Genomic DNA, 15,860 nt, shown 5'->3' with positions numbered 1-15,860 from the left:
ATTAATTAAGAGACTTTGCATGTCTAATTAATAATTATTTTAAATGACAATATTATTTAATAATCTATTTTAGTTATTAAATAATTAGTTTTGGCATTTAAATGGTTAGAATTGGAAAAATGGCATTTTTGGAGAAATAGAAATAAAATTGAGGAAACTGCAAAATCCAAGTGAGGCCCATAACACACCATGGCCGACCACCTCTTTGCTTGTTTTCCAATTATTATTTTCAATGTTAATTGCCATGTAATTGCTAATCAAAGCCTAGCAATAATAGGAAAGTTGTGGATCACACTAAATAAGACAGTTAATCAATTACACAGTAAAAGAGGAAACTGCTTATTTGGAAAGTTGTGCTCTCCCTTTTCCCTATATATAGCAGCCCTTGTTCTCTTCTCATGTATGCTTCAGATCACAAAAATAATAGAGAAAAATGAGAGAGAAATTTTGAATTCCTTGTGAGAGAGAAGTGCCCACACACATCAAGTGGTATCTCAATCATAGTATGTAAGACTATGGAAATTCTGCATCAAAGAAGGAGAAAAGAAGATCCAGGTTCAGATCTTGGTGATGCTCTGCTACAGAAAGGAATCAAGGGCTAGAGATCTGAACGGAAGGAGTCATAATATTCCGCTGCACCCACTGTAAGGTTTTCTAACTTTATACGTGTTTATTTTCATTATTTTAGAATTGATATTAGGATGTTAATCCAACATACATGATAGTAAATAGATCCTAGTAAAATAATTTCCAACACTTTTCACATACTTGATCCTGTTTATTGTGTTGTCAACATATTGGAAAGTAAACATGACTATGTGAATAAAGTTTCCTAGATTTATCAGACACAGGGTTTTACTGATACAATAATCTACAACAGAGTTTACTTACATTTGGAGAAATGTTATGTTCTTTCCAGAGCATTGGTTAAAGTAAAGCTCAGGTTGGATGCATGGAGTATGCATCGAAAGGGACCAATATTGAATTTTGACTTAGATTTATTAAACTTACCGTAATTTCTATTCAAGTCAATATCGCCTTGTTGATCCTAGATCAAATGATCTTAATCCTGTTATGATTAGGCTCAATCTCAAGAGGCTATTCGTGTTCTTTGATTTGTTAGTTAAGCCTACTTTTGGGTCAGGGTGATACGTACATTTTGGGAACACGGTAGTGCAATTGAGTGGGAGCGCTAACATAAACATGGAATCTATAGCTTCTATCTGGCGAATAGTAAGTAAAGGATGATCTCCTTCGAGCTTGACCAAACGAAAATAAATGGTGGAGTACTCATCTCACATAAGCTGAAATATCATTTATACGGGGTCAAGTGTTTTAAGGATAAAATATATAGTAGGGTGTAACGGTAATCTAATCCCTTTACAGTGTAGATCATTCATATAGAGGATCATTGATCAAATTTGGATTATAACAATGGATAACTAATGATGTGTCTATATGGTGGAACATATAGAGCATTCTATATACTGAGAGTGCAATTCTAAGTTCTATGCGTGGATTCAACGAAGAATTAATAAGTCAGTGAATTTAGGTAATAAATTCTTGATCTGCTTATTGGAAGCTCGGTTATCTAGACCCATGGTCCCCCCACTAGTTGAGATAATATTGCTTGTAAGACTCATATAATTGGTTTTGATTAATCAATTATAATTCTCAAAGTAGAATATGTCTATTTGTGAATTTTTCACTAAGTAAGGGCGAAATTGTAAAGAAAGAGTTTTAGGGGCATATTTGTTAATTATGATACTTTGTATGGTTCAATTAATAAATATGATAAATGACAATATTATTTAATAATTATTTATAGTTATTAAATAGTTGGAATTGGCATTTAAATGGTTGAATTAGAAAATTGACGTTTTTGAGAAAATCAGATGCAGAAAAGATAAAACTGCAAAATTGCAAAAAGTGAGGCCCAAATCCATACTGTATAGGGCCGGCCACTTTTGTAGGGTTTTACCTCTGATATTTTCATTATTTTAATGCCAAATAATTCAAACCTAACCCTAGTGGAATGCTATAAATAGATAGTGAAGGCTTCAGGAAATTTACACTTAACTTTCTACTTTTTCCTTCAGAGAAAAACATGAGCCTTCTCTCTCTATACCTAGCCGCCACCTTCTTCTCTTTCTTCCCTCTTTAATTTCGAAATTTCTTAGTATTAGAGTAGTACCCATACACAGCAAGTGATAGCTCAATCATAGTGAGGAAGATCGTGAAGAAAGAAGGAGAGAAAGAGATCCAGGTTAAGATATTGATAATGCTCTGCTACAGAAAGGAATCAAGGGCTAGATATCTGAACGGAAGGAGTCATATTATTCCGCTGCACCCAATGTAAGGTTTACTAAACTTTATATGTGTTTATTTCATCGTTTTAGAAAGTTCACATTTAGGATGTTAATCATCATACTTGTGAGTAGATCTAAGATCCTGGTAAAATAATTTCCAACATGGGTTCGTAGGCTAAGTCCTATAAAATGGACGCCCCATAAAATACAAGAAGTCAGGGTAACATGGTTGAGACCCGAGGCAGTCAGGGAAATCAGAATCCCCAGAATCCCCGTGGTCGCGGCCGTGGCCATGGCAGAGCTCAGGGTGGTCGGCCTGTAAATCCACCACAAGCTCCTCCACACTGGGAGCAGAGATTCGCATAAATGCAAGAATGAATCCGCCAGCAGGATGAAGAAATTCAGAGGTTGAGGCAGCAGGGTCTTCCTGTCGTGCCCCCTCAGCAAGTTGCTCAGGCCGTTGCAGTTCCAGCGGTGCCAGCAGAACAACCTGTTGTTGGCAACCGTATGGAACCGTTGTACGAAAGGTTCCGTAAGCAAGCACCTCTAGTGTTTCTGGGAGGTCCTGATGTGATGAAAGCTGAGCAGTGGGTCACAGTGATTGAACGTATTCTCAACTATATGGGAGTGGTTGATAATGATCGGGTGACTTGTGCCACTTTTCAGTTCTTTGAGGACACCCTCATGTGGTGGGAGTTGATAACCCTCACTCGGGACGTCACAGTTATGACTTGGGAAGAATTTTGGGAGTTGTTTAACTCCAAATATTACAATGAAGCCGTCCAAAGTGCTAAGCGGAAAGAGTTCACTGAGTTGGTGCAAACCGAGGGGATGTCGGTTACTGAGTATACTACCAAATTTGACCGTCTGGCCAAGCTCGCCGTGGGAATCGTGCCAACTGACTTTAGCAAGAAAGAAAAGTATTTGGCCGGTTTAAATGTGAAGATCAGGCATGATCTGGTGATCACCACCAAAGAAGCAACCACTTATGCTGAAATGGTTGAAAAGCTTTGAGAGCCGAGGCTGCTGTGAAATTTCTTCAGGAGCCTCGGGTGACTCCGAGTGTTGGTGGAACCCCCACTGTTCCTACTCCTTTTTATGGTAGGGATGGTGGTGATTCCACCACTGATCAGAAAAGGAAGGTTTCCTCGGCATCTGGTGGTTCAGGGCAAAGTAATCGGTTCCGTGGGAACCAAGGTAGAGGTGGACGCCAGGGTTACTCCTACCCTGAGTGCCCACGTTGCAAGAAACATCATCCGGGAGAGTGTAACCGGAAGACATGCTTTCTGTGTGGCATGGTGGGGCATTTCAAGAAAGATTGTCCTCAGGCAAAGAAAGAAGAGCCGAAAGCTGAGGTAAAACCGGTACCTGCTCGAGTATTTGCATTCACCCAAGCTGACGTCGCAGCCAGTCCTTTTGTTGTGACAGGTCAGCTTTTCGTCAACAACTCCTTGTTTACAGTCTTATTTGATTCGAGAGCTACACGTTCATATGTGGCTACGAGAATACTTGATCTTTTGGGTAGGCCTTGTGATATTCTAGAAAGAGGGTTTGGAACCCTAATGCCTAGTGGGGAGTTGGTTATCTCTAATAGGCGCATTAGGTCTATGCCGGTTAGGATCGAGGATAGGGAGTTGAGCACTGACCTTATAGAACTGGAATTAACTGAGTTTGACATCATACTTGGGATGGATTTTCTGTCCAAGTATTCGGCCAGTATAGATTGTAAGCGGAAAATGGTGACTTTTACAGCCAGAAGGTGAAGATCCATTTGTCTATTTTGGATCAGTTTAGGGGTCTCAGATCTCGGTTATTTATGTACTAAGGGCTAGAGATCTACTACATAGTGGATGTGTAGGATTTTTAGCAGTGGTGATTGACTCCAGCAGACCCGAAACATTTGGGCCTAAGGTAGTCAGGGTGGTAAAAGACTTTCTCGACGTGTTTCCCGAGGAATTGTCGGGATTGCCGCCGCAACGAGAAATTGATTTTGTAATTGATCTGGCACCTGGAGCCGAACCTGTTTCTAAAGCTCCATATAGAATGGCTCCAGCAGAACTCAAGGAGCTTAAGTTACAGCTTCAGGGGATGCTTGATATTGGGTTTATCCGACCCAGTGTATCGCCCTAGGGAGCTCCGGTTCTGTTTGTGAAAAAGCAGAATGTATTGATTATCGGGAGCTAAACAAGTTGACTATTAAGAACAAGTACCCGTTACCCAGAATCGATGATTTGTTCGATCAACTTCCAGGAAAGACAGTGTTTTCGAAGATTGATTTACAATTTGGTTATCATCAACTCAGAATACGGGAAGAAGGCATACCAAAGACTGCTTTTCGAACCAGATATGGGCACTATGAGTTTCTGGTAATGTCATTCGGATTGACTAATGCTCCTACGACCTTTATGGATCTCATGAATAGGGTATTCAAGGATTTCCTTGAGAACTGCGTTATAGTCTTTATCGATGACATCCTTGTATACTCTCAGTCTGAAGAGGAGCACGAGAATCATCTTCGAATGGTCTTGCAGCGACTTAGGGATCACAAGTTGTATGCAAAGTTCAAAAAGTACAAATTCTGGTTGTCTAAGGTATCTTTTCTGGGACATATTGTCGGAAAGAATGGAATTATGGTTGATCCAAGTAAAATTGAATCAGTGAAGAATTGGCTGAGGCCAAAATCAGTGACAGAAGTTCCAAGTTTTCTCGGTTTAGCAGGGTATTAAAAGGTTTTGTCGAGGGATTTTCTAAAATCTCTATGCCCCTAACCGAATTGACTAAGAAAAATCAGAGATTTGTGTGGTCAGACAAGTGTGAAACAAGTTTTTAGGAGTTGAAGCAACGTTTGATAACAGCTCCGGTGTTAGCTTTGCCATCAGATCAAGAGAAATTCGTTGTGTATTGTGATGCATCCAGACAGGGTCTGGGTTGTGTTCTGATGCAAGCTGACAGAGTCATAGCTTATGCCTCTCGTCAACTGAAAGATTATGAACAGCGCTACCCAACTCATGACCTAGAGCTTGTTGCTGTGGTTTTTGCCCTAAAGATATGGTTGCATTATCTATACGGTGAAAAATGTGAGATTTATACTGATCATAAGAGTCTCAAGTACTTTTTCACCCAGAAAGATTTAAACATGAGGCAGAGGAGGTGGCTGGAATTAGTTAAAGACTACGACTTTGAGATTCTGTATCACCCTAGGAAGGCCAATGTTGTGGCTGATGCTTTGAGTAGAAGGGGTCCCGGGCAGGTTTGTACAACGATTTTAATCGCCCCTCAACTAGCCTCAGAAATGGTTAGTGCAGGGATTGAATTTGTAGTTGGAAAGTTGCACAAGTTAACACTTTAATATGATCTGTTGGAGAGAATCAGAAAAGCTCAATTAGAAGACCCCGAGCTAGTTAAGGTTCGAGATGAGGTAATGGCAGGTCGGCCGAGAGACTTTTCAGTCTCGAATAGTGGAAGGTGTTGGGTTTTATGCCCTAAATAAAACTCCATTTCAAGGTAATCTATTTTATTCAACATTAATAAAGAAACAGAAGTATTTTTAATTCATTTGTGTATGTTTTGGTTCACCTTATCAATTGCTTGTCTATTTGATTTATAAATTCATCTGAAACCCTTTTCACATACTTGATCCTGTTTATTGTGTTGTCAACACTTTGGAAAGTAAACATGGCTATGTGAATAAAGTTTCCTAGATTCATCAGACACAGGGTTTTACTGATATGATAATCTACAACAAGAGTTTACTTGCATTTAGAGAAATGCTATGTTCTTTCCAGAACATTGGTTAAAGTAAAGCTCAGGTTGGATGCATGGAGTATGCATCGGAAGGGACCGATATTGAACTTTGACTTAGATTTATTAAACTTACCGTAAATCTATTCAAGTCAATATCGCCTAGTTGATTCTAGATCAAATGATCTTAATCCTGTTATGATTAGGCTCAATCTTAGGAGGCTATTCGTGTTCTTTGATTTGTTAGTTAATCCTACTTTTAGGTCACGGTGATACGTACATTTTGGGAACACGGTAGTGCAATTGAGTGGGAGCGCTAACATAAACATGGAATCTATAGCTTCTATCTGGCAAATAGTAAGCAAAGGATGATCTCCTTCGAGCTTGACCAAACGAAAATAAATGCTGGAGTACTCATTTCACATAAGCTGAAATATCATTTATACGGGGTCAAGTGTTTTAAGGATAAAATACATCGTAGGGTGTATCGGTAATTTAATCCCTTTACAGTGTAGATCATTCATATAGAGGATCATTAATCAAATTAGGATTATAACAATGGATAACTAATGATGTGTCTATATGGTGGAACATATAGAGCATTCTATATACTGAGAGTGCAATTCTAAGTTCTATGCGTGGATTCAATGAAGAATTAATAAGTCAGTGAATTTAGGTAATAAAGTCTTGATCTGCTTATTGGAAGCTCGGTTATATAGACCCATGGTCCCCCCATTGGTTGAGATAATATTGCTTGTAAGACTCATATAATTGGTTTTGATTAATCAATTATAATTCTCAAATTAGACTATGTCTATTTGTGAATTTTTCACTAAGTAAGGGCGAAATTGTAAAGAAAGAGTTTTAGGGACATATTTGTTAATTATGATACTTTGTATGGTTCAATTAATAAATATGATAAATGAAAATATTATTTAATAATTATTTATAGTTATTAAATAGTTAGAATTGGCATTTAAATGGTTGAATTAGAAAATTGGCGTTTTTGAGAAAATCAGATGCAAAAGGGATAAAACTGCAAAATTGCAAAAAGTGAGGCCCAAATCCATACTGCCATCGCTGGCCACTTTTATAGGAATTATCCTCTGATATTTTCATTATTTTAATACGAAATAATGCAAACCTAACCCTAGTGGAATGCTATAAATAGATAGTGAAGGCTTCAGGAAAATTACACTTTTTATTGTAAAAAAACCTGAGCCTCTCTCTATATTCTGGGCCGACCTCTCTCTCTCTCTCTCTCTTCTTCCTTAAGATTTCGAAACACTTAGTGATTAGAGTAGTGCCCACACACAGCAAGTGATACCTCAATCATAGTGAGGAAGATCGTGAAGAAAGACTTTCAGCAAGAAGGAGTTTCAGCACTAAAGAATCAGAGAAAGAGATCCAGGTTCAGATCTTGATAATACTCTGCGACAGAAAGGATACAAGGGTTAGAGATCTGAACGGAAGGAGTCATATTATTCCGCTGCACCCAATGTAAGGTTTACTAAACGTTATATGTGTTTATTTCATCGTTTTAGAAAGTTCATATTTATGGTGTTAATCAACATACTTGTGAGTAGATCTAAGATCCTGGTAAAATAATTTCCAACAACTGGTATCAGAGCCAGGTTACGATCCTGGGACCTGTGGGTTATGGAGCTTAAGAAAGAAATACTTGATGAAGCTCATACCACACCTTATTCATTGCATCCGGGAACTACGAAAATGTATCAGGATTTAAAACCCTACTTCTGGTGGTATGGGATCACTACTACAAAATACACTATTTACGTCGGTCAACGCTACTGTTCATAGCGTTGACCGACGTAAATAGTACTCAAATAATTGGGGCGTCACTTTAAAAATGACACTAATAATATGTTATTTGCGTCTTTTAGGTATATGACGCTAAAAGCTAAACCGACGGAAAAAGTAGGAAATTTAAAAATTTACGTTTCATTTTGCGTCTGTTATTAAAACTAGTGTATTATATTAGTGAGCTTTTAAAAACGACGCAAAATACAATAGTGAGAGTTAATAACCGACACAAAAAAAAGTGAAATCCCTAAAATTAAAAAAGGCAAAATCCTCAAGCCCCTTTCTTCAGATGATTCTCTTCAGCCGCATCTCCACTTCAGCCCTCTCCCTAAACGCAAAATTCTTGCGATTCTCTTCAGCCGCATCTCCTCTTCAGACGACGATGAGAACTCACCCTAACCACCTCCTCTTCAAACGATTCGACGGTGGTCTGTGGTCTCTCTTCTCCCATGATATTGCTCAATCCTTCTTATTCTTCTTTCCCAGTCATACAAACCCAGCTGCACCTCTGGCTGTTCTCCAGCCCTCTCTCTCTCCAAGCTTCGATCAGCAGCGTGCCCCTCTCTTCGAGCTTCGATAGACGACGCTCCTCTCTCTCTCTCTCTCTCTCTCTCTCTCTCTCTCTCTCTCTCTCTCTCTCTCTCTCTCTCTCTCTCTCTCTCTCTCTCTCTCTCTCTCTCTCTCTCTCTCTCTCTCTCTCTCTTTCCGAGCTTCAATCAGTGGCACCCCTCTTGCCAAAAATCCCAAAATCGCCTCTTGTCCCTCATCCCTCCAACCACCCTTCTCTCTCCCTCTGTTCATCTTTCTTTCGGACAACCATCGACGAGCCTATCTCTCCGATGTAAGTTATATATATTAATAATTTTATTTTAATTATTTATTTATATATACATATATTTGAATTTGATACCGATCAATAAATTGGATGTAGCTGAATATTTTAAACCCAATCCACTAGTAAACACCCTGTTATTATTGTAATAGTATGTTTAGTTATAGTAGTTTAGAGGCTTTAAAGAATTTATGTTGATAGTTCTTGGGCTTTAGATGTAATTGTTTTGAGATATGGATTGTAATGTTCTTAAATTCTGTGGATTTAGTAAACAAACTTTTCTTTCTTTGAATTTTTTGGGTGGTTGTACATTTCGACCAACTTGCATTTCATTGATTTTGTTACTGTTCTATTTCTCGATGTTGATCTTGGTTTCTCACGGTTTTATATTTTTGAAACTCGATTTGCTTTTTAGTTCCTTTGTTAGTTCCCTTGACAGTTTTGGTATTTTTCTTCTTCTTTCGGTATGACTTAGCTCAAATTGAGAGAATTAAAATAAAGAAAACTGAGTTTGGGTTTGAGGAAGAAGAAGAAGAGTAAGCGGCAGCAGTAGTAGCAGCAACCATGAATATAATGGAAACATCAATAATACATCATGTATGAATTGTGCTACTTAGTCTATTGTTTCTTGCTGAATTCAATTGGTGTCACCATGTGGCTTACTTCGTTTTCCTGATTTATTTGTATATGGTACTGTTTTCATTCTTTAAAAATTTTTGGTTTTTCTTTACAAGTTTTGTATTATTAAATTGAAAAAGTAAAGTACTGTACTCTCTATTGTAGAAGGAATATTGTGCGAATGCATATGTTTATCTTTTAATTTGTTAAACTTCACTTTTCAAGGGTATTTTTTTTTCTCTAGCCAATGAGTAAATTTATGTATGTTTGAACTGGGTTTGGTCTAAACTAGTGTTTCTTTTTTAGTCTAACTAGAGAGCTTTAAATGATAGTTTGATTTGCATTTTTAATAGGTTCATGAGCATTGTGTTATGCAATTGAAGAAAAAAGTGAAGTTTTAAGAAAGAAAACAAGTTAACGAAAAAGGGTAAGTTTTTATTTATGAATTTATATTTCATAATGATTTTGCTTATTTTTTATTGATGAATTTATTTTTCTTTGGCATATCCAAATTAGTGAATCATCAATGCAATTAAAATTGAATGTAAAGCTCATATTGGCAAGTTAAAGGGGATGACTTTGTGGTTGTACTAGTTTTATCTGCAACCACAACTTTGTTGAAACTTACTATTTCTTTTCATCTGTACTAATCTGTGATTTTGAAAGGTGTGTCTTGTATAATAGGATTAGCTGTTGACATAAATGGTTGCTGATATCATTTCTTGGATGACAAAATCCTGCAAATTGTAATTTTTTATTTGGAAAAAAGTGAACAGTGTGTGATATATTACATTTATAAATGGACAACTCTACCTCAAAGTTGCTTTGAAACTCAAACTTGTTTTTTTATTAATTTTGGTTGGACTAGGAATAGTATTTTTTTGTATTAAAATAAACATTGACTATCTTTGAAATTTGTCATAATTAAATATGACATAGAAGTATACACTTTTCCTATGATTTAGGGTAATTAGGCATGAGGTTCTTACATTAATTTTCTAGTCGTTTAGTCTTTTGTCTATTTACCAATTTATTTTTCAGCTAAGTTTTTGTGTTTTCTAATTTGTACTAAAGGAACTTCATGATATGTGCTAACCCTATAGGTATTCATTAAGTTGCTTTTTTGAAAAAATTGAGGTTTGTTTCTTTTCTTCACAACATGAAGTCATTGATACTAGTACTTATAGTTTTTGTTCTAATGATGTACTTAACACACCTTATGTTCATTTGTAGTCTAAGGGAGAATGCACAAAATCAAGGTAATGCAAAGTAGAGAATTATTTATTTAGGAATGTGTTGTGATCACTTGAGTAATTAGAGTCAAGCATTTTACAATTTGAATTCTTAGGCCAAAAAGATGTGTTTCCTCTACAATAAGTTACCATATTTTTTCTGCCTGTTTGTTGTTGTGTTGGTATACTGTTTGATAAGCCAATTCTCATCTTTTGATAACATTTTCTTTAATTATGTATTTAAAAAACTAATTTTTTTATACACATAAAATAAAGACAAAACTAATTTGGTGCTATAGTCCCACAATAATAACTATAGGATGCTAATGTTGCTGTTACATATTCTTATTGCAGCCATAAGAAAACAATTTTGAATTTATATTATTTGAATCACTTGTTGGACCAATAGTGAGTGGAAAAGGGGAGACTTTTCTACTAAATGAAATGCTAAGCCCTTAAAAAAATTATTCATTTAATTTAGTGAACTTTATTTTCAAGGCTATATATGGAGACATTTCTTACCCTTAAAAATATCACCACTTATCTATTTTGGTATTTGTTGCAGGTTTTGTTTTGGAAAAGAGGGGACTAGGGAAGAGAGAAGCTTCCAGCATGATTGAAGAGAATTCAAACTATTGGGAAATAAATGCAAAGTTTAAAAACTTAAGAACATGAAAACCTTCCCTCGCACCAGGATACATTTGTTCGTTCTTTTCACTAGCTTGCTGAAAAGTTGTAAGTAGTATAATGTCTTATTTTATGTGTACAAAGAATTCTTAAGTTTTCTATATTTTCAAATTATAGATTAAATGTTACTACTTTTGTTATAATACATGAGTAACAAGTTTTATGATTATTGTTATCTTTTGCATATGTAATTAGTTTATATTTAGTTTACGTACAATGGAATTTAAGTATTATGATCGATTCTATTAACAATTTTAGTATTGTGTGATTAGTTAATAGAATCGATTACTAATTTTATGTAAGTTTTACAAATGTTATTTTAAATTTTTTTGTATTATGTATTTACTTTTATATAGAATTATAAAATTTGATAATGCATATGAGGAAAATTGCATGAAAAAATTGCAATTTTCTCTTACTTATATTTGTGTCATTTTATAAGCGACGCAATAGGTAAAAAAAACAAAAAATTTCGTAATAGATATGATATTTTTAAACCGACGTAATAAGTTTTCTGTGACAGTTTTAAAATGCCCTAAACAATTTAGCGTCATTTCTAAACCGACGCAGAAGATAAAATAAAAAGTAAATATTTTGCGTCGGTTTGTAAATGTAGAAAATTGTTTTTTGCGTCGTTTTAAAAATGACGCTAATACTATTTGCGACTACGGTATATACGTCGGTTTAAAAAACCGACGTAAATTCTTTAAATGACACTTAAAAACTGACGAAAATTATACTTTTTGTAGTAGTGGATGAAAAGAGATTTGGTGGACTATGTATCTAAATGCTTAACCTGCCAGCAAATCAAGGCTGAACATCAAAGGCCGACAGGATTATTGCAACCTTTACTCCTTCCTGAGTGAAAGTGGGAGGACATTGCTAATGGGCTTTGTAACTGGATTACCTAGAACCACATGAATGTATGATTCAGTATGGGTCATAGTGGACAGATTCACAAAATTAGCTCACTTTCTACCAGTGAAAGTTACATATTCAGTGGATTAGTACGCTGAACTGTATGTAAAGGAGATAGTTCGTCTCCATAAAGCCCCTAAATCTATTGTTTCAGACAAGAATCCAAAGTTTACATCAAAATTATGGGTGAGTCTTCAAAAGGCTATGGGTACTAAGTTGAAGTTTAGCACGACCTTTCACCCTCAGACTGTTGGTCAGTCAGAGAGAACACTTCAGATACTGGAAGATTTACCGCGAGCCTGTGTCATGGACTTTGAGGGTTCATGGAGTAAGTACTTGCCTTTAATTGAGTTCTCCTACAACAATAGCTACCAGAGTACTATAGGGATGGCTCCCTATGAGATGTTATATGGTAAGAAATGTCGCTCCCCTATTCATTGGGACGAAATTGGAGAAAGGAAGTACTTGGGTCCAGAATTAGTTCAGAGGACCAATGAGGCTATTGACAAGATTAAGGCTCGAATGCTTGCTTCTCAAAGTAGGCAGAAAAGTTATGCTGATCTGAAGTGCAGAGATGTTACATTTCAGGCAGGGGAACATGTTTTCCTGCGGGTTTCCCCAATGAAGGGTATTAGGTTCTTTGGGAAGAAGGGTAAGTTGAGTCCTAGGTTCATTGGGCCATTTCAGATACTCGAGAAGGTCGGGCAGGTAGCATATTAGCTAGACTTACCACCAACATTGTCGGCTATCCATGACATATTTCATAATTCTATGTTGAGGAAATACGTGTCAGACCTGACTCATATCTTGAGTTATGAAGCCCTTGAACTGCAATCAGACTTATCCTACGAAGAACAACATGATCCTTGATAGAAAAGAAAAGGTTCTTCGGAATAAAACCATTATTTTGGTTAAAGTGCTTTGGAAGAACAGTAAGGTGGAGGAAGCCACCTGGGAGTTGGAGTCTGATATGAGGACTCAACATCCAGAGCTATTCAGGTTAGATTTCGAGGACAAAATCCTTTTAACGGGGGGATAATTGTAATGACCGCTTTAGTAATTTGGATTAGTAAAGGCAATTAGCACTAATTTCTGTTATTTGTATGATTACTTATGAAATTATTTATTTGTGGACCCCAATATTAGAAATAAATATTAGAGTTATAATTTCTCAATTCTAGAGATTTTATTAGACTCTAGGGGTATTATTTGACTTATATGTGAAATATGTTATTTTTTGTAATTTTTGCTCGGCGACAACGAAAAATGCGATGGATGGCTAGTTTGATCACATGGGTAAGTTTAGAACCTTATTTCTTATTGGGAAATATTTTAGAAAAAATAAAATATCGGGATTAAGGGGGGTTATGGAATTTGACCATTTTACCCCTAGTTTTGAAAAATACTTATGTTATAACTTTGAGGGCATTTTAGTCATTTCCTTTAGTGAAGGATAGGTGGCTGCCCTAGCTTAGTGACACCTAGCTAAATCAATTTCAGCAAGAGATTGCTTAATCTCTTTTCATTTGAATCAATTAAGAAAATAAGAGAAAACCTAAAATTGAAGGAAACCTTTCTTTCCTTCTTCTCTCTCTTCGAAACCAGCAAGATCGAGGGGGATTGCTGCTGATTTGTGGTAGTTTCAGCAAGGAAATCTTGGGAGAATCAAGCTAAGGTAAGCCCTAGTAGAACCCTTCTTTAGTTTTTAAGTTTTTGCTTGGTTTGAGTTTATGATTTTTAGAATTAGTGGCTGTTAGGGTTTGGGATGTTTAGGATTCAAATTTTAGGGTTCATTTGAGTTGGTTTCAAGTTCTTGTAGCTGGTTTTAGTGTGTTGTGTTGGATTTAGGCAAGTTTGAGCTTTGAGTTCAAAGCTTTGATCTCTAATGGCATAATTTGATTCATTGAGTTTTTCTGTGAAATACTGGCTGGAATATATTGTATATACCTTAATTAGGTACTCTGGAAGGTTTGGTTGTGTTTGGTCGAAGATTGAGCAAGAAACGAAAAATTTGGGGTGAACTGGTGTAAACCGGCTAGCCAGTTTTACCAGACCTCTAAAACCTGCTAGCCGGTTTTGGCAGGGTCCCCGAATGATTTGTTTTCTCAATTTTTGTCCATTTCAGTGCCGTGGGTGGGTGCTTCCCTATTTCCAGAGTTTGTGTAATCCCTAGAAAGTATAACAGAACCTAGGGTTATGGTTTTGGGTTTCCCGGGATTAGGGTTTTAATCTTGTAACTTACCCAGTTTCATAATGTGATTAGGGCATCCATCTAGCACAAGTCTTTCTGTTCAGGTCGGCCAGCACACTTGAATCTGGAAAGAAGGTAAGAACTGTGTATAATGTGTGATATCAATATCTGAGTGTATGTATATGTTATGTGTATATGCATGCTTAAAGTGTTAATTGCACTACCAACACTTGTATAGTTATGGTACAGAGTGCAATGGTATAGTGAATATTGGTTAGGAGTACAGTGATGCCAGCATAAGTACAGAAAAGTACTGAGGGTGCGTGGTATATCACTCAGTGGTACTCAGGGTACAAAATAAACCCTACCAACACTCGTACAGTGAGGTACGTAGTGTATGTGGTATAGTGGCTGTACCCTAGTATTGAACATTCTTACTCATCTGTTGAGCCTTGTAAATAGGTGTATGGGCGCCTAATTACAAGTTGGAAATTATATGATATGTTATATGCTTTTCTTACTGAGTCTGTCGACTCACAATTCTGCTTCCATGTGTAGGTAAAGGAAAGGCGAAAGCTGAACAGGAGTGAACCTGAGCTAGGATGAGATTGTACATGTCGAAGCAGCGCGACCTGGAATGTTCGGTCTTGGGACATCTGGTAATTGTATTTTGTAGTCGCTGTGCGACCTGATTGTTATGTATTTCGGTATATTATGTTTAAAAGTTTGAAAACGGGATCCCGGGTCTTGTAAATATTTTGAAGTATTATAAAGTTTAATATATATATAATATAAAAGTTTTAATTTGACACGTTTTTCAAGAAAATTCTTTGATTAGCAAAGATTGCACTGTAATTGAAAAACACTTTAGCATGCCTTAGCATTAGGGCGTTACACTTTGAATCCCGTACGCTATACCGACTTAGATTTTAGGCTTGCCTTAATGACAGGAAGTCTACATTTGGGATGGTGTTTACTCTTAGGGGTGGAGCAGTTTTTTTGAGAAGTACTAAGCAAACTGCAACATCAGACTCTACCATGGAGGCCGAATACATAGTTATTGCTAAGGTTGCTAAGGAACTAGTCCGGCTTAGAAAGTTTTTCCAAGGACTTGGTGTTGTTCTTGGAATGGAAAAACCATTGGTTTTACTTTGTGATAACACTGGAGCTATAGCCAATAGTAAAGAGCCTCGAAGCCACAAGAGAAGCAAACACATAGAGAGGAAATATCATATCATTAAGGAATATGTGGCAAGAAGGGATGTACTGGTGGGGAAGGTTGATACTGAAGACAACTTAGCTGATCTATTCACAAAAGTTTTAACTGTAACTACATTTGAAAAGCACAGACTAAGTTTAGAATTAATTGAAATGTACTGATAGTTTTATGTTAGTGCAAGTGTGAGTTTGTTTGGCTTTGAGCCTTAAATAAAACTCTATTTTAATATAATCTTTTCTATTCAATTATCAATAAAGAAACAAATTTATTATTACTTATTTAATGTGTT

At 36.4% G+C, this 15,860-nt stretch overlaps 1 long non-coding RNA gene across 2 annotated transcripts; it reads left to right on the top strand.

Moving 5' to 3' along the window:
• Positions 1-7,828: 7,828 nt before the first annotated feature.
• On the top strand, positions 7,829-11,318 carry LOC133034032 (uncharacterized). Of its 2 annotated transcripts, none has more exons than XR_009686001.1 (4): positions 7,829-8,715; positions 9,182-9,303; positions 9,678-9,751; positions 11,122-11,318. It is a non-coding gene; the product is annotated as an uncharacterized LOC133034032 (long non-coding RNA). The 2 variants fall into 2 exon arrangements; XR_009686002.1 differs by lacking the exon at positions 11,122-11,318 and adding an exon at positions 10,911-11,109.
• The last annotated feature ends 4,542 nt before the right edge of the window (positions 11,319-15,860 follow it).

Source organism: Cannabis sativa, chromosome 2 (assembly GCF_029168945.1).
Source record: "Cannabis sativa cultivar Pink pepper isolate KNU-18-1 chromosome 2, ASM2916894v1, whole genome shotgun sequence".
In the NCBI taxonomy this organism is placed as follows: domain Eukaryota; kingdom Viridiplantae; phylum Streptophyta; class Magnoliopsida; order Rosales; family Cannabaceae; genus Cannabis; species Cannabis sativa.
The sequence above is the reverse complement of the archived record's forward strand: the minus strand, read 5'-3'. Positions and strand labels throughout refer to the sequence as shown.